Below are 19,632 nucleotides of genomic sequence, written 5' to 3'. Positions count from 1 at the left end.
TTATATTATCTTTCAGTTCAATGTTATAATTTCATCTCTTTCAGATTTGTGAAAGTAAGCATTTTAATTTCCAAATATGTTAATAATTTATTATCTTTTTGTTGTCTGTTTATAACTTAAGCAATATAACCACAAAAGGTGATCTGTATACTTTTAATCGCTGATATTTGTTGAGACTTGCTTGGTGACATATGGTTCATTTTCACAAATGTTCCACAGAAGCTTGAAATGAATGTGTATTCTCAAATTCTTGTTCAAAAAATTATATAAATTAACACTCAATCATACTTGCTAACTACATTTCATAGCTTTTACATCCTTACAGGGTTTTTTCTGCTTGATCTGTCAATGATAGCGAGAAGTATGCTAGTATCTTCCACAATGGTGATGGATTTGTCAAGTTCTTGTTCTGTCAGTTTCTGCTTTACTCATTTTTAAGGCTATCTTATAAGATGCATGTAAATTTTGAATTGACTTGACTTCCTGGTAAATTGAATATTTTATCACTACTCTCTATTCTCAATAATGGCTCTTCTTTAATGAATATTTTATCTGATGTTAATATAATTAAAATAGTTTATTTTGACACATTTTTTTCAGCTTTTTGTTTTTAAGCTTTCTACACCCTTTTAGATTGAAGACATCTCTTAGACAGCTGGAAGGGGGTAGGTGGTTAATCCATTTTGCAAATTTCTGTCTTGCCTTACATTGGGCTCCCTGCTCAGCGGGGAGCATGCTTCTCCCTCTTCTCCATGCTCATGCTCTCTCTCTCTCGCTATTTCTCTCTCTCAAATAGATAAATAAAATCTTTTTAAAAAAAGGAAAGAAAATTTCTGTCTCTACCTGGTGAGTTTAGTCCACCTACTTCTGTGATTATTAGTAAATTTGGACTTATTTCTACAATCTTATTCTTTTTCCTCTTTGCATTTTCTTTTTGATGCTTCTTTGTTTTCTTTCCTGGCCTTTTTTTCCTTTTCTTTTCTTTTTTTAATGACTGAGCTTTTCTTTGTTTTATTTTCTTATTCCTATTTTCTATTTCATGTATTCTCTGGAATTTATTCACTCAATTTCCCCTTTAGGGATGATCTTTGAAATTATACCATGCATATATAACTTACAAAGTCTAAAATTAAGCAATATCTTATTCTACCCTCTCCTGAACAATTCAAGAAACATAGAACACTTTAACATCAATTTACCTCTCTTTAATTATAAGCCATTGTTAGTCAGTATTATGAGTCCTAAACTTTATTATCCATTAAAGTGATGAAGTTTTAGAACATAAGTGAGGTTCAGTGGGGTGGAGTCCGGAGCTGACGACTAAGAAAGAATCCTTGAGACATCTTTGGTGCAAAATGGTGGTTTATTAAAGCACAGGGACAGGACCCATGGGCAGAAAGAGCTGCTGCACCAGGGTTGTAAGGGGTGGCTGATTATATACTATGAGGTTGGGAAAGGTAAGGAAAAGGGAGGTTTCAATGTTAAAGAAGACTCAGGATACTGGAGGCCTGGCCATTGTCAAGTTAAGGTTGTTTACCCCTCTAGTAAGGCATTAACATTAAGATAGTTGGGAACTTCCTGGAAGAATGTCACATGTCCCACCCAGGAGTGGAGGGTGGGGGGAGGTTGCAGGGTGTTGGCTTATGCTTTGTCTCCAGCCAGCCTTCTGTTCCCTCATCAAAAGAACCAACTTTCAGCTTTGTAGATTTTTTTTATCACCTGTTTCTTTTTCTTTTTTCTGTTATCTTTATTATTATCTTCCTTCTGCATACTTGGGTTTAATTTGCTCTTATTTGTTTAAATTGTTACAGTGAAATCTTAGATTATTGATTTTAAACTGTCTTCTTATTCCTTTTCCAATATCAGCATTTAAGTTTTCTTTTATAAGCTATATAGCTATAAGGTATAAGTTTTCCTCTAAGCAATGCTTTGGTTGCATCCCACAAATATTGATAAATATTGATAAAAACTAAAAGGAAAATAGAAAAACTATACAGTTAGAGACTTTAATATTTCATTCTCTGTAATTGATAGAACCAGTAGACAGAAAAAATCAGTAAAGATACAGTAGATTTGAACAACACTATCAACCAATGCAATCTAATTGACACTTATAAAACACTACATCCACAAACTACAATATACATTTTTTCAAGTGCACATGGAACATTAACCAGGTTAGCTGTATGCTGGGGCACAAATCATATCTCAATAAATGTAAAAGGATTGGAATCATATAGAGTATGTACTCTGACTAAAATGGAATTAAATTAGAAATCAATAACAAAACGAAACCTAGAAAATCTCCAAATTTGGGAATTAAGCAACACACTTCTAAATAATTCTTAGGTCAAAGAGGAGGTCACAAAAAAATTAGAAAATATTTTGAACTGGAAGTCATCCAAAGCCCAGGGAATTTCTTCTGATCAGTGGAAAACCCACCCATATCTTGACCGAGTGCCCACCTCTGGGAAAGAAGCTGCCATAGGTACCCATTCACTGTGAAGGAACCATTATTTTCTTTCTTTTTAAAAAAATTTTTAAAAGATTAATTTTTTTTTTTAATGAGAGAGAGAGAGAGAGAGGACAAGCAGGGAGAGGCACAGAGGGAGAGACAATCTCCAGCAGACTCTGCACTAAGCTGGGAGCCCTACACGCGGCTTGATCTCATGACCCTGAGATCATGACCTGAACCAAAACCAAGAGTTGGATGCTTAACAGACTGCTCCACCTGGATGCCCCACCATTATTTTCTGTAATTTGGTTCATTGTTACTTCCTGACACACACTGCCCTTTGCTAGGCCAGTTTTTAAAATATGTTTTTAATTCTATTTAGGTTTTTATTGTTGTTACTAATGGAATGAAAGTCTTTTTTGTTTTTGTTCTTCATAAACAGATGTGAAATGCCCCATCGTATTTTTTTTTTTAAGATTTATTTATTTATTTGAGAGCGAGAGAGAGCGAGAGGAGCATGAGCAGGAAGGAGAGAGAGAAGCAGTTTCCCTGCAAGCAAGGATCCCAACACGGGACTCGATCCCAGGACCCTGAGATCATGACCTGAGCCAAAGGCAGACACTTAACTGACTGAGCCACCCAGGCACCCCAACTTCCATTGTATTTCTTGAATCTGTGGATTCATCTCTTTTTCATCAGTTCTGAAAATTTTCCCGCTATTATCGTCTCAAATTGTGCCTCTCCTTTGAACTCTCTATTCTTTCCTTTGAGACTCTGAACAGACCTTTCTATTTTATTTCCATATCTCTCAACTCCTCTTCCATGTTTTTTAAATTCTCTATGCTTTATAGTGGGAAATCTCTTCAGAGACACGTTTCACTACACTAATTCTCTCTTCAGTTGTATCTAATATGCTGCTTAATCCAGTCAGTGAATATTTGATTCCAATATATTTTTTATTTATTTTTTCCAATCAACTTGTCCATTACTTATAGTCTCTTGATGCTCGTTCATTTGTGTGTATGTGTGTGTATCCTTTATTTCTTTAAATGTGTTACAATAGTTTTATATAGAATCCTAATCTGAGATTATATATCAATTCCAATATCTGCAGTCCTTAGTGGTCTACATGCTTTTATGTTTGCTATTTTCCTGACTCTAACTCATACTGCCTCAACTTCTTGTATGCTTAGAAATCTCTGATTGTGAGTTCTTTGATAACTGTAATCTGTGGAAACCCCATAGGTCCAAACTGAAGCTTTTACTCTGGGCAATTGAATTGTACTTTAAGTCCTATTTGTGGTTGCCTGAGGCTCCAAGCAGCAACAATGACAAGAGATAGCTTCAAAGCCAATGTAAAAAGAAACAGATGACCTACAGAGGAATAATGATGCCTGATTTCTTTTTTTTTTTTTTATTTTTTTTTTTTTTTAATTTTTAGATGCCTGATTTCTTAACAGCAAACCAGAAGTGTTGAGCTACCTACGAAATCATGAAAAAAAATTTGTATTTCCAGTGAAACAATCCTTCAATAATGGGACCAAAACAAGGACACTTTCAGACAAAAACTGAGTTTACCACCAACACACTCTCATTATAGAACTTCTTAAAAATGCTTATTGCAATATCCATAATTAGTCTAAAATATTTCATCATAGACAAATTGTCCAAGCCTAAAGGAGTGGTCATTTGGTATTGTATTAGGAGACACATTTCAGGGGCAGGGACCACTTCTGCTATCCATATCTAGATCAATATGCCAGGCTTGTTAATTAATAAATTGAATAGCAGGAATTAGTTTTCACTGACAAAATTAACAAATTGCTAAATAGCATGACGACTGTTAGTAAAAGACTCTCATGGTTAAGTTAAAGGTATTCAAGTTATGTTAACTTATTTGAGTGACACTCCTTATCCTTGTATAAATAAGATATAGAAATTTAGCAAGTCCTGTAAGCTGCACACTTAGGGATGCTGCCTGAGAATTGAGCCCTAAAATGCCCTGTATCCAGGCAATGATGAGGAGAATTACGATTTGCCTGATACCAACCATAAAAGTAGTACAACCCTGTCTCTGGAGTGGTGTCACATCTACCTTTAGTGCACATTCTATGCAAGATGATGGCTAGAGCACCTGAAAGGACAGATTTGGGGCTTCATTAGCATATAGAACTGCTTTGTACCTACTTGCTAATTACTGTTTGTTTATTAAACATCTATTTTTATATGTGGCAGAATTTGGATGGGAGAAGCAAGTAGCACATCCTCATTCACCTCAAACTCTTAACAGTTACCAATATCTACTAAAACAAAGCTAGGAACTGGCTTGACCACATTAGCTTGGTCAGTTCACATTATCTGACACAAAAAGCAATGGCAAAGACCTTTTGTAGGATCCAAACATGCATGCTGGCAAGGCAGTGTGTTGTTATGCTTCTATTGTATAAACCAAAAAGAAGGAAATGGTGGGGTGGTGGGGGGATTATTTAGAAACAAATCCATGGCATTGAAACCAAACCATTGTGAAAAGTTGGGGAAACTGTGGGAAGCAGCAAGCCAGTCTCTGGATATTTTGGTTGAGTTTAGAGATTGTGTGAAGGAGAATAGAGAGTTTGGTGTAAAGGACAGTGAAAATGAGATAAAGAGACAATGAGGTGAAGGATGTTAAGGAGAGAGTATGAGGAGAAGGATGGAGTAGGAGCTAAAGAGTAAAATCTTAGAAGAAAACACAGGTATATATTTTCATGACTTAGGATTAAGCAATAGTTTTTAAAATATGACACCAAAAGCACAAACAACCAAAAAAATAGACTAAATTGAGCTTCATCCAAATTTAAAACTTTTGTATTTCAAAGGACACTATCATGAAAGTGAAGAGACAACCCCCAGAATGGGAGAAATCTTGCAAATCATATATCTAAAGGTATTGTCTCTCAGCTCTAAACCCACCATTCTATACTTCACTTTGGACGGTATCCAAATATGTAAAGAGCTCTTACAACTCAACAACAAAAAGACAACACAATTTTTAAAATGAGCAAAGGACTTGAAAAGACATTTTTCCAAAGAAGATAAGATTTTACGATGAAGATAAGCTTAGAAGGTAAGTGTTGTCTTACACAAATGAAAAAAAAGAAGATATACAAATGGTCAATAAGCCCATGAAAAGATGTCCAACATAATTAGTTATTAGGAAAGTGCAAACCAAATAACAATAAGATACCACTTTAAACCCACTGAGAAGTCAATAATCAAAGACAGACAATAGCAAGTGTTGGTGAGGATGTGGAGAAATTGAAATTATTGTACATTGCTGGTGGGAATGTAAAGTGGTTCAGCTGCTGCAGAAAATAGTTTTTCAGTTCCTCAAAAAGTTAAACATAGAATTACCCTATGACCCAGCAATTCCATGCCAAGGTATATACCCAAAAGAATTGGAAATAGGTATGCAAATAAATACATGTGCACTCATTTCAAGCAGCACTGTTCAAATAGCCAAAAGGTGGAAACAACCCAAATGCTGCTCAATGGATGAAAGGATAGACAAATTGTAGTATACGATGGAATATTATTTAGCCATAAAAAGGAATGAAATACTGACACATGCTACAACATGGATAAACCAGGAAACGTTATCCTAAGAGAAAGAAGCCAGACACAAAAAGTCACAAATTGTCTGATTACATTTATATGAAATATCAAGCACAGGTAAGCCCATAGAGACAGAAAGCAGATCAGCGGTTGTAGGGGTTGGGGTGAGGGGAATGAGGAGTAACTTCTTAATGGGTGTGGGGTCTCCTTTTGGGGTGATACAATGTTTTGGAACCAGATAGAGGTGGGGATTGCCCAACATTGTGAAAGCACTAAATTGCCACTGAATTGTTCACTTTAAATGGTTAATTTTACGTTGTGTGCATTTCACAACAATAAAAAATAAGGCGAGTATTTTTGTCAGGTTTGATAGAAACAAAATCTAAGTTTGAAAATAAAAGAACGAGGGGCGCCTGGGTGGCTCGGTTGATTAAGCGACTGCCTTCAGCTCAGGTCGTGATCCTGGAGTCCCGGGATCGAGTCCCACATCGGGCTCCCTGCTCGGCGGGGAGTCTGCTTCTCCCTCTGACCCTCCCCACTCTCATGCTCTCTCTATCTCATTCTCTCTCTCAAATGAATAAATAAGATCTTAAAAAAAAAAAAGAAAAGAATGAAAAATACATAATGGGAAAATACTAAACCAAAGAAAGCAGGTGTACAAATATGTAGATTTTTTTAATCCTTTACCGAGTTAAGAGAGTTTCTTTGTATTCTTGGTTTACTTGGTATTTTTTTAAATCATAAATGGAGGTTGAATTTTATCAAACACTTTTTCTACATCTATTGAGATGATCATGTGGTTTTTCTCCTTTTATCGGTTAATGTGATGAATTACATTACATAATTTTCTGATGCATTCCTGGGTCCAGTCCAAACTTGACCTACATTTCCTTTATTTACAACAGTCTTTGGTTTGGATACCAAGAGTATGCCAACTTCCTAAAAAATGAATTAGGGAGTACGGGTATTTTTTCTCCTCTCTGGAAGAGTTCGTGTTAGATTGAAATTATTCAATCCTTAAATATTTGGTGAAACTCCCTGGTTTAAGGGAAAAAAAAGTCTCATTCTTTGGTATGGAGATTTTTGATCACCAATTCAATTTTTGAAATGGTTCCAACACTGTTCTCATTTTAAATATTTTCTAGAGCCAAATTTCATTACTTGTAAACGTGGATAAAGTGTGCTTTAAAATTTCAAATTATTGGCCAAAGGTTGCTCATAATATCCTCTTACTATATTTTTAATTTATTCTTTGTCTGAAGTCATGTTTTCTTTCAATTCCTTTCAATAGTTTATGGGTTCGATCTTTTGTTTCCTAATGAGATCTGCTGGACCCGTGGCAGTTTTATTAGTCTTTTCTAAGAACCAAGATTTGGCTTCATTATTCACATCTAGTTTATGGTTTTTTCTATGTCACCTATTTCTGCTCTTATCTTTTACATTTCCTTTTTCCTACTTTCTTTGGGTTTATTCAGCTGTTCTCTTGCTAACTTCGTAGGTCGAACGTTTGGCTTGTTGGGTTCTCAGCCTTTTCACCTCGTCTAAGCCTTTGCACATTCTGATATGTGAAATTTTTATTATTGTTCACTTCTGGTATATTCTAAAGTCCATTCTTTTTTTTTAAAGATTTTATTTATTTATTTGACAGAGAGAGCGCGCGTGTGCACACGCAAACAAGGGGAGCAGCAGGTAGAGGGAGAGGGAGAAGCCGATTCTCCGCTGAGCAGGGAGCCTGATGTGGGGCTTGATCCCAGGACTCTGGGATCATGACCTGAGCTGAAGGGAGATGCTTAACTGACTGAGCCACCCAGGTGCCCCCCATTCTTTCTTTTTTATCCAGGAATTATTTAAAGAGAGGCTTTTGGGTTTTTTTTAATTTCTATATATCTTGTGATTAACTTCTTGAGCTATGTGGTGGTCAAAAAATGTTATTTGTTCAATCCAACTTTTTTGACAGTAACCAAAGATTGCGTTTTGGTAAGATAAATGATCAATTTTCATCCATGTCCCAGGTGTGCTTGAAGAGAATGTAATGTCTCCAGTTACTTGGTGAAATGTTCTAGGCATCCCCATTAGTGATGCTTATAATCCTGTAGCTCCTGTCTTCTCTATCCTCAGACTTTTTGTTTGCTTGTTTGTTTGGGTTGTTTGCTCCAGTTAGTTACTGGGTGAGGGGTGTTAGATGTGGGAAAAGCAGGAGACAGAAGGATGAGTTAAACTCACAAGGAACCCATCAGACACGTCCGTCTGGAAGGCCGAACGTTCTGCAAAACGATAGCTTAGTCCCTTCAACTCATGTTAGGAAAATAGGGACTGTTCTAAATTTAAAAAGATTTAGGAACGTAAGGGCGCCTGGGTGGCTCAGTTGGTTAAGCAACTGCCTTCGGCTCAGGTCATGATCCCGGAGTCCTGGGGTCGGGTCCCGCGTCGGGCTCCCGGCTCAGCGGGAGCCTGCTTCTCCCTCTGACCCTATCCCCTCTCATGCTGTTTCTCGCTCTCTCTCTCAAATAAATAAATAAATAAAATCTTAAAAAAAAAAAAAGATTTAGGAATGTAAGCAGGTTGGGCCCTGGATCCTAATTTAGAAAAACCACAGCTCTAGAGGACATTTGGGGGACAATTGACTTGGGGCTAACTCCTGGGTCCCTCCTGTCTAGGTCCAAGGGCATCCAAGTGTCCTGCCTTTCTGGATGGCACTTTGGTTGTGCCAGAGGAAGGCTGACATCATCGTCAAACTATTACAATGATAATAGACACTTCTGTTGCTATGATAACAAGTCAGTCCCAGGCACCGAGAAGAGTATCTGGTAAATGGCAGACACTTGAAAATATTATTTTGAGTGATTTACCAGTGGACTTCAGAAACAGACTGTGTGGTAGGTCTTGCTTTCTCTAAAGACTCTGACGTTGGGGTACCCTCTCCCCCGTGCCCCCTCCTTGGTTTCACAAAACCCAGAGCAGGTTTATCATTACCCTTGTAGCTCTCTCAGTAATCTGTTTATGGGCCTGCCTCCTCTACTGTGCCCTCAAGAGCAGAGACTGTCTAATTTCCCTGGGTCTCCCCAGCACCTAGCCTGGCTGGTGGAGCAAACAGAATTAGTAGGCCACGGAATCCGGCCTCTGTCTTGGCACAGCCCCCGCAGGCTCGATATTTGCAAAATTCTGGGCCCAACTCCCTTACCTCCTTCATCTCTCTTCAGATAGAATATTCTGGCCCATCAAAGTGAAAAACATTATGTACAAGCCCAGCCCTGACAGATCGGAAGGAGGGCAGATGGCAGAAGATTTCTGTGGCCAAGCGATGACTAGGTCTGTCCAAACGGGGAAATTTCGGGGTTTGGAAATTCCCCAGCTGAGGACAGGCAAAGGCACCTCCCTGGCCAGCTCTCCCAGCCGGCAGCCGGTGAGGACAGCTTCATGTTGGTGTGTGAGGCTGGGCCACACCCTCAGGAGGCCCCAGCAGAATGAAACCACTGTTCAGAGAAGTTGGGGAGCCCCTGGGTTTGCAGAGAAATGAGAATCTGCAGCTGGACTCGATGGGACCAGATCAGCTATATACCCTCCACTAATCTTTTTAAGACCTTTCTCGAAAGTCAGGCCACTAGACATAGTCTAAGAAGATAATTGGGCAAATGCAAGAAGATGTGTGCATAAGGGTCTTTGTCACAGCTTGCTTGTAATTAAAAAAAAAAAAAAATGGAAATAACATCCAGTTCCATCAATTTGGGATGGCATAGATAAATAATGATCGTCTGCACAATGGATTACTGCGTAGGCGCTAAGGGATAATGATAGATCAATATTCATTGATATGGAAAGAGATACATGATAGATACAGACATACATACATAGAGACTAAGACATACCTGTATATATATGTATGAAGAGGATGTCCAGAAGGCCAAGCTGTACCAAACTTCACCAAACTGCACCGAAGATTATCACTGGGTAGTGGAATTTAGGATGATTTTTATCTTCTCATTTACACTTTATGTTCTATTTAATTTTTTACTGTGAGCATACGTGGTTTTCCTTATCAGGAAAAATAAAGTCATTCACATTTTGGAATACATAAAATGCACTGTTGGCATTTTTGAAATGTTTAAAAAGAATATTTTCTCAATATACACATATATCAAATCATTACGCGGCACGCCTACAACCAACATGATGTTGTGCGTCAACTATATGTCAATAAAAGAAAGAGTTGGTCCACATGCATGATATTCTATTCTAAAAGTGGTAAAACTTTAGTGCACTGTTTGCTCTGTTTCCTCACCCCTCCGTGTAGGTTCTACTAAAACCTGGAATTTAAGACGGAATTTAAGCCTGAGATTTGTTTCTGTTTTAATGATGCTGCTTCCATGTTGGAAATTCTGAACAACCGAAGCACACTGAAATAGTTAGGGCCAGGCGCCGGAGTCAGACCACCTGGGTTTGATCTGGATTGGGTCGTGCTCTATCTAGTTCTGTGATCCTAGCTGGGTCGTGTAATCTTACTTTGACTCATATTTAAATCTGGGGTGATCATAATACCTACATCATAAGATTAAGGATCATTGTGAAGGTTCAGTGGGTTGATACAGTTACAGAAAGCACTTAGAACAGTGCCTGGCTTAAAGCAAACACTCAATAACGGTTTTCATTTTATTTTTTATTAAAACTCACAGTCACATCATCAATTATGTGGACTTACTGTGCATTTTATTGGTTTACTCTTAAATTGCACATCTCCCGTTTTGGATCCCATTCTTTTTTTTCTGGAATAGATCCTGAAAAACTTTTTCCTGAAGTATTGACTAGGAGTTAGCTTTGCATGTCTTTGTATGCACAAAATTGTCATTATTTTGCTACCATCCTAAACAAAATTCTTCATGAGTCCAGGTGGGTTAGAAATTATATTCACCGGGACACCTGGCTGGCTCAGTTGGTGAAGCATGAGACTCTTGATCTCGGGGTTGTAAGTTCAAGCCCCATGTTGGGTGTAGGGATTACTTAAAAATTTTTTTTACTTAAAATTTAAAAAGAAAGAAATTATATTCACCTAGAAATGTGTTAATGTTGTTCCTCTGTTTGACATTTCATGTTATAGATGACGCTGGATTTTAGGCATTCAGAAAGTCCTGAGATTGACAGCTATTATGACTATTATGACTGCCCACATGACCCTGGACAAATGACCTAATCTCACTGTGCTTCAGTTCCTTTATCTGTAAAGTGGGAAAAATAACAGCACCTACTTTGCGAGTTGTTACAATTGAATAAATGAATGAAGGAATAAATGAAAAGCATGTAGAATGATCCTGGGCACGTAGCAGGCCTTCAATAAACATTAGCTAGCTATGTCATAAAGTTCAAAGGTCTTTAGACATTTAAACATCTTAAGAGGCAAAGAAATACAAAATCCAATCAATGATTTGGAAACGAAGTTTGCAGATTTCCATCAACAGAGGGAAGAATTGGGTAATGATAGGACTCAGTTCCAAGGATATGGACCAAAGCAGTCATAAGAGCTCTGAGATGACCCCACACAGTAGGTCTTGAGATAAGCATCTACACATTGTCCTTCCATCAGGGTCATGGACGAGGACCCAGCATATAGATCTCGGGTCATTATGCAACATCAAACAGCTGAGTAAGTAGCCTCAAAAATTGCTCAAATGACCTGATGATTTCCCTAGTGAGTAAGTACTTTTTACTCCCCAGGAAGACTTACAGAAATGTAAAAAGAACAAATACCGAAGTGTTAATATTTGTATGTTAACGTGGTTTTGCTATTATAGCCTTATAATGTTAGTGTGAACTTGGGTTATTAGAATAACAGATTACCTTGTGATTCCAATTTAAAATACATAATTGAGGGGCGCCTGGGTGGCTCAGTCGTTAAGCGTCTGCCTTCAGCTCAGGTCATGATCCCAGGGTCCTGGGATTGAGCCCCGCATCGGGCTCCCTGCTCGGCGGGAAGCCTGCTCCTCCCTCTCCCACTCCCCCTGCTTGTGTTCCCTCTCTCGCTGTGTCTCTCTCTGTCAAATAAATAAAATCTTTAAAAAAATAAAAAATAAAAAAAATAAAATACATAATTGAGGGGCTCCTGGCTGGCTCAGTCAGAGGAGTGTGCAACTGTTGATCTCGAGGTCATGAGTTTGAGCCCCACAGTGGGGATAGAGATTACTAAAAAAATAAATAAATAAATAGGGGCACCTGGCTCAGGTCATGATCTCAGGGTCCTGGGATCCAGCCCCATGTTGGGCTTCCCGCTCAGCAGGGAATCTGCTTGTCTCCTTCTGCTCCACCCCCTCAGCCCCTCCAACCCCCTCACACACGTGCGTGCATGCTCTCTCTCTAATAAAATAAATAAAATCTTGAAAAATAAATAAATAAATAAATAAATAAATAAAATATATAATTGAATGATTGATCTGAACTTAAGATTTTACTCTTTCATACATTATACTGGGACAGCTCATCAAACTTCAAAGACACCGTATCTATAATCTAAATGTGTTAAACTTATAAAAATCACTTAAGTTACTTGACAAAATTTGTCAGCTAATTATACTTAGGAAGTTGAGAAAATATACTATATGTGATGGATAATGCAATAGGAAAAATTTACAGGAGTTTATGTTTGTAAATGAGACCAAAATTGATCCAAAGCCTCCCGAGAAGTGATTGCTAAAATTTGCTAGACCTATAATTAAAATAATAAATTATTTAAGCTGCAATTAAGAGCTTAAGGACGAACTAGGATTTTTCTCTTTATGTATAACTGTAACAAATTGAATAGTAATTTTTAAAACCTAAGCAAACCCCTAAATAATCTTCTCTGCACATAAAAATTACTTTTTAAAATACTTTTTTGGGGTGCCTGGGTGGCTCAGTCGGTTAAGCGTCTGCCTCCGCCTCAGGTCATGATCTCAGGGTCCTGGGATTGAGCCCCACATCGGGCTCCCTGCTCTGCGGGGAGTCTGCTTCTCCCTCTCCCTCTGCCCCTCTTCCCAACTCACACGTGCCCCCATGTGCTCTCTCTCTCTCAAATAAATGAATAAAATCTTTAATAAAATAAAATACTTTTTTAATTGAAATATAGTTGACACACAATGTGACGTAAGTTTCAGGTGACAACACAGCAATTTGACGACTCTATACGTTCTGCCATGCTCACCACAAGCGTAGCTCCCGTCTGTTACCCACAAAAACTACTTTTAAGGGCATCAAAAAATATTCACATTAATGTTTATATGTGTGTATGGGTTTGAGATTATTTGGGACAGTCTTTTTTTTTTGAGGGATAAGACAGTTTAATTTAGAAATAAGCTTTGGACAGCCTCCCAATCGGAGGGGAGCCTAAGGGCCCACCCGTGGAGAGAAAAGCCCTCATGGAGGGTAAGGCCCCCAGGTAGGGAGGGAACAGCCCAGGAGCTGCTTCCAACAGTACCAAGAAGCAAGAATATGCTCAGGGCGGGGGGTGGGGGCACCGGGGTGGCTCAGTCTTTAAGTGTCTGCCTTTGGCTCAGGTCATGATCCCAGGGTCCTGGGATCGAGCCCCACGTCGGGCTCCCTGCTCGGCGGGAAGCCTGCTTCTCCCTCTCCCACTCCCCCTGCTTGCGTTCCCTCTCTCGCTGTGTCTCTCTCTGTCAAATAAATAAAGTCTTTAAAAAAAAAAAATATGCTCAGGGGCCATGCTAATCTTCTCTGTATCGTTCCAATGTTAGTGTATGTGCTGCCGAAGCGAGCTGGAAACAGTCTTGTCACCTCTCATTTCTGTCTGTGTGGGGCCAAGAATAGGACAAATTCCCAGCAGGCCCCTGGGCTGACCTCCCAGCCCCCTTCAATTCACACAGGAACTGGGCACGGGTCACGACTCTTCAGGCAGTACGCACCCATCACCAGCCATGGGTCACACAGAACCTGGAAGACAGAAGTGTCCCCAGCCCTTATGGGACTAAGGGTGTGGCTCACAGTGTTCCCCAGAGGGATGGCCCATCTTGGTGTGAGAAGCAGCAATGTGCAGACGTGTCCCAGAGTCGGGGGCTGGGGTTGTGCCAAGGATCCTGCTCCCTCCATGGCTCAGAACATGAAGATCAGGGGCGCCTGGGCGGCTCAGTGAATTAAGCGTCTGTCTTCAGCTCAGGTCATGATCCCAGGGTCCTGGGATCCAGCACTGGGCTCCCTGCTCAGCGAGGAGTCTGCTTCTCCCTCTCCCTCTGCTGCTCCCCCTGCTTGTGCTTTCTTGAATGCTCTCTCTGTCAAATAAATAAAATCTTTAAAAAAAATAAAATAAAATAACTACATAATCAGGCTGACATAACTCTTTTGTCCTCAGGTTGTGGCCTGCCTGCTCACCTGAGAACACCACACCACTGGAAAACCCCTCTCGGCAATGTCTGGGAGGCCCACGTGTGTCCCCAAGCCCTGGGGACCCACTCCCCTCCCACGGGATCTGGGCTGCTTGGCTGGCACGGCACTCTCTGGCACGTTCTCAGCTGTCCATGCATCTTGGAGGCAGAACTCAACGAATCCATTAGAAGAATTCTTTCTAATTAACCCCTAGAAGTTTATGTTTTCAGACAGTCCCAGAACTGCCATGTCACACTAAGATTTTGATCCTTATTATCACTCATCCTAAGGACTCCCTCAGGACCCCAGGGAAGGAGACAAAGGTGATGTGACACTAGAGAGGCTCACGTCCAGGCTGGTCCTCACTGTGAGCAGAAGCAGGGGACTGAGGCCAGGATCTGGGAGAGCAGGCGGTCAGCAGCCCCGCTTCTCTGGCCCCCGTGCTGGCCCACTGCGCCCGCCCGGGCAGGGACCACACTGCTTCACAGAGCTGGCAGAATAGAACCAAAAGAAGCACCAGCCCCTTGCCTCACCCCCTCTCAGATGCAGCCACCTGGCATCCACCTGTCCCATTGCCCCAACCGCTCCTTGCCTCGAAAAAGAATCTGGGAAATTAACACCCCCCCTTCCCCAACAACTGAGAAGTATTTGAAAATGTTTCCCAGCATAACAGGAAGAGCAGGAAGAGGACAAGTTTGCACAGAGCTGGCTGCAGTCTGCTGGGAGATAAAAGAGAAGCCTCTTCTCATCTGTTTTGCATTCTCTAGAAGAGGGAGGGGTCATCAGGGCCCCCGGGGCTCACATGAGCCAGAATCATTCCTGATTTTATTTGTAATTGCTTAGGAGTCAGTTCCCCCCAACCGTGGCCTTGACCCTCCCCCGCAACAGTTCTGTGACCTTGCTGGGAGCCACCAGCCTCCACAAGCCAGATTGCTATCCAAGAGAGAAACAAATCATTGTATTTTGGGGTATCTTTGTACAGAAGCTTAACATTTGCCCAAACTAACTAGCATAACGGGGGAATGGCTTCCTCCCCCTTGTCCGCCTTTCTGTTGGAGGGTACCCAGGCTTGGAGATTCTAGAGATAGCTCTTTCCATGTCTATTTGTAGCCTCTGCCTCCCTGGATGTACGTCGAGGAGGCTGGGCGGTGGCAGATTTGAGAAGCGGCCACCACTTGGCACTCGGGACCTCACCAACAACCCAAGCAAGGCTTTGCCTCTGCGGCAAGCTCACTGTGATGGGTCCTTTTTCCTCTTGCAATGAGTTTTCTCCTGGAGCTTCCTTGCTGCACTTAGAACAAAGACCGATCTCTCCTTCGTGGCTGTAAGGTCTGCATGTGGAGTCCCTGCCTTCCTCGAAAACCTCAGCCTTCTCACCACTCCATTCCAGCCCCACTGTCTTCCTTCTCTCCTTCAGATATGCCAAGTGTGTCCCTACCTCGGGGCCTTTGCACTTGCTGCTTCTTCTGTTTGGAAAGCACCTCTCCCAGATCTATGCAGCTGCCCCCTTTTCCTCATCAGGTCTTACTTAGATGTGGCTCCTCAAAAGGCCTGCCTTGACCACCCTAGCTGAGCACCCCACCCGCACACTCTGTTCCTCTCTACCCTGTGACCTGATTTAGTCTTTTTATGACACAACTCTGGCCTGATAAATCATCTCCTCGTCCTGTGTGCTTATTGTCTGTCTGGTACCCTCATAAGAATCTAGGCTTCTTGAGGGCAGGGGTCTGTCTGTCTTTTCTCTGCCACATTCCCAGCACCTAGGTGCTAGGCTCATGGTTGGTGCCCAGTAAGTATCAGCTGACTTACTACCCAGTGTCAGGAAGGTCCCTGCCCTCAGAGAGCTCAGGCTTTACCGGATTTGACGAGGGACCAAACAGAAGTCTCCTGTGTTCTTGGAACTCTGCAAATCCTCAAATGGGGGCAAACGAAGGCTGGCTAGTTCTACCTGGAAGGCCAGATATGGGTTCATATAGAAGGACTCCCCAGAACTGAGTTTTGAAAGATATGTAGGTGCTTCCCAGGTGAACCAAAGGTGCAAAGGTATAAAAAAAAAAAAAAAAATAGGGACTATTCAGGAAACAGTGGACAGACCAAAGGAAGGTTGTGCAGGATGGAGGGAAGGGAGCAGAGACCATCAGGAGGGGCCCCTCCACCAAGAGAAAGAACTTGGGTTTCCTTCTAGAGACAGCAACTGGCTACCGTGAGGGTTTTTTCCCTGTTGATACTTTGGCTCCTTCCTGTGTTGAAGAGTCTTAAACAGAGGGATGACTTGGTCAGAACTGCATTTCCAAAAGATCGCTCTGCCAAAATTGGAGTTCCCTGTGTCCCTTGCCCAATTATGACCGTATTCAGGCATATTTCCAAAAGACTCTACTGCCTTCTTTCTAAAAATAGTTAGTTTTTCTTTGGGGGCACAGAAGTTTGCGGCACGATCTTCCAGAAAGAACTATACATGTTTCAATTCCTTGAGACTTATATCGTCACCTGACTGCATGTCTTCAGCTTTTTTGGTCCGGTTTCGAAAGTCAAATTACATCACATGGCAGAGCTCATGGGGTAGTAGGAGGAAATAGAGGGCGTCTGATGGACTAGAACTTACGCTTTGTTCAGCTCAGCTCTGCATCTCTCATGTTTGGATAGAAACCCAGCATCTGCAACAGTGAGGTGGAATAGTACTAGTATCTGGCCACTAAGATTGTTTTGAGGTTTAAGTCAGTTAATATCGTGTATCAAGCACTTGGAAGAGTCCCTGACAGATGATGAGCACTATATAAAGTGTTTGGTGTTCTCTCTGACCAACACAGATTCGATTTCTAGAGTTGACAAAATAAACTGAGTTTCAGTGGAAGAAAAACATGTAAGTATATACACTGTGTGTGTGTGTCCATTGCCCTTTAGCTATGAGCCAGCCTGGGGCATATACATACTTCCAGTCCCACTCTCACAGACCTACTATGTGCCCAACAGAGTTCCAGGTGACATACATGTGTAATCTCGTTATTCGCACAGTAAACCTACAAGATAGGAATGATTACCCCCATTTTACAGATGAAGAACACTGAGGCGCAGAGACGTTGACAACTAAAAGTTGCACAGTTCAAACTGCACCTGTTTGCGCCTTCATCCCTCCCTGCACCTCAGTACCTAGAGGACACAAATCCCATCCTTTCCATCCTTGCATTCCCAAAGCCCATCAAGGGGGTACCCAGTGAGTGTTTGCTGGGTCTGTAGCCCTGTATATATTATATAAACATTACTCTTGAAAAATTACTCTTGAAAGCCCTTTCAATGGTCCGCTTATGTATCCAAAACATATTTATTGAACACCTACTATGTGCAGGGCCCTGACCTAGCGCTGGAGATAAAGTGCCCCAGATGGGCAAAATCCCCGTCCCCGTGGAGTTTGGAGTCTAGTGAGGTACTAGCTCTATGGTTAATATCACATCAGATAGTGTTAAAGGCCAGGGAGAAACAACAAGGTGACTAAGGGAATAGAGAATGACAGGCACTACTTTAGATAAGGAGGTCAGAGCATACCTTTCTGCAGAAGTGAAATTTGAGCAGAGCTTGAAAGAAGTGAGGAAACAAGACATGTCCCCATCAGGAGAAAATGTGAGTGTTCCAGGCCGAGGGAAAAGCAAGTGTCAAGGCCCTGGGGTGGGAATAAGCTTGGAGTTTGCAGAGCCCGTAAAGTGAAATATACATGGTATTGTAGCTCAGCCCTTCACAGCGATATCTGCGGGCTACCTAGATCCCCGGGGGGGATCCCCTTTGTCAAATCCTCACTCACCCCCCCCAGAGACCTAGGTGCTATGTGCTTTTCCTTCCAACGACCAGCACCTGCACCTCTCCTTCTGACCTCCCCAGGATACTGAAGCCACTTTGCACACTGAGGTAGAAAGCAGGAAGTGCCTGGAAATTGACATCTGCCCTCCTGACACCTTCTCCCTGCAGCCTTCAGCCAGTGCCTGGAGGTGGGGGACAAGTATGGAGGAGTGGCTTTCATTCCAGAGCTCCCCTGCAGGATCAGGCTGGGCCAGCCACTCCTGACAGCATCTGAGATGACCCCCTCTGTTCTCTGCTTGGCTTCTCTCCTTTACTGTCCTGTTTCACCCACTCCCTTAGCATCCTCATGGAAGCGCATCCTTGCTAAGTCACTTGACTACCTGAAACAAACATATAATGGGTAGTATTGCGGAACATAGTAAGGAACACATCTGTAGAATGTTTTCTGTTTTTAAATGATGGCAACAAATACATAGATTTGGCTGTGTTGAGTTAAATGCACATAAGATGATACCCCCACTGTATTGTATCCCCCAGTCCAGCCCTCCGGGACTGGAAGGCCTATGGCCTGTGGCTCTGAGCTCAAAGCACTGCCTTTTGGCATCAGGGAGGGGATGGTCCACTCCGGGAAGTGAACTTGGATCGATCTTCAGAGAGACAGGAGCTAAAGATATTTTTTTCCAATTCTAAGTTTCATCAAATGATGAAAACTGAGGAGAGGGTTGTAGGAACCCTCAATGTACAGCTGCCCCGTCAAAAGTCTGAGTAATCCAGACTCGCTATCAGTGCCTCAAGTGGGGAGTCTTGCGGGATCTGCGCTAACTCCGGATGCTAAGGTGTCAATTGGACCGAAACATTGGACATCCAGTTGGTGTCTAGAGAGCTGAAAATCCGGTTGTCAGTGTGAGGAGCGAACCCACACACTGGGTGTCAGAAGTGCTGTGAAGAGTGTCACATCAGGGCGCCTGGGTGGCTCAGTCGGTTAAGCGACTGCCTTCGGCTCAGGTCATGATCCTGGAGTCCCGGGATCGAGTCCCGCATCGGGCTCCCTGCTCAGCGGGGAGTCTGCTTCTCCCTCTGACCCTCCTCCCTCTCATGCTCTCTGTCTCTCATTCTCTCTCTCTCAAATAAATAAATAAAATCTTTAAAAAAAAAAAAAAAAAGAGTGTCACATCAAGGACTCCCTTTGATGAACTCAAAGTCCGCTGGTTAGGGATCTTAATCACATCGCAAAAGCCCTTACCTTTTCACTTAACCTGATCATGGGAGAAAAATCCAGCTCATTGCAAGTGCCATCCTCATTCAGGGGAGGGGGTTATGCAGGACCAGCACAGGGGCCGGGGGAGGGGGCACAGGGAGGCAGGAATCTCCAGGGCCTTGAATCCTGCCAAATCTGACTGACAGCGTGCCGTGGAAGCGAGTTGTGTAACTTCCAAGGCTGGGCCTCAGGAGGCCTT

The 19,632-nt window shown here is 41.9% G+C and overlaps 1 non-coding gene across 1 annotated transcript; it reads right to left on the bottom strand.

Annotated features, from left to right (window-relative positions):
* Nucleotides 1-13,685: 13,685 nt before the first annotated feature.
* LOC116640160 lies at nt 13,686-13,783 on the bottom strand. Its single transcript, XR_004300985.1, has one exon. It is a non-coding gene; the product is annotated as a U6 spliceosomal RNA (small nuclear RNA).
* Nucleotides 13,784-19,632: the final 5,849 nt, after the last annotated feature.

This window comes from Phoca vitulina, unplaced genomic scaffold (assembly GCF_004348235.1).
Source record: "Phoca vitulina isolate PV1807 unplaced genomic scaffold, GSC_HSeal_1.0 scaffold19, whole genome shotgun sequence".
Lineage (NCBI taxonomy): Eukaryota > Metazoa > Chordata > Mammalia > Carnivora > Phocidae > Phoca > Phoca vitulina.
The sequence above is the reverse complement of the archived record's forward strand: the minus strand, read 5'-3'. Positions and strand labels throughout refer to the sequence as shown.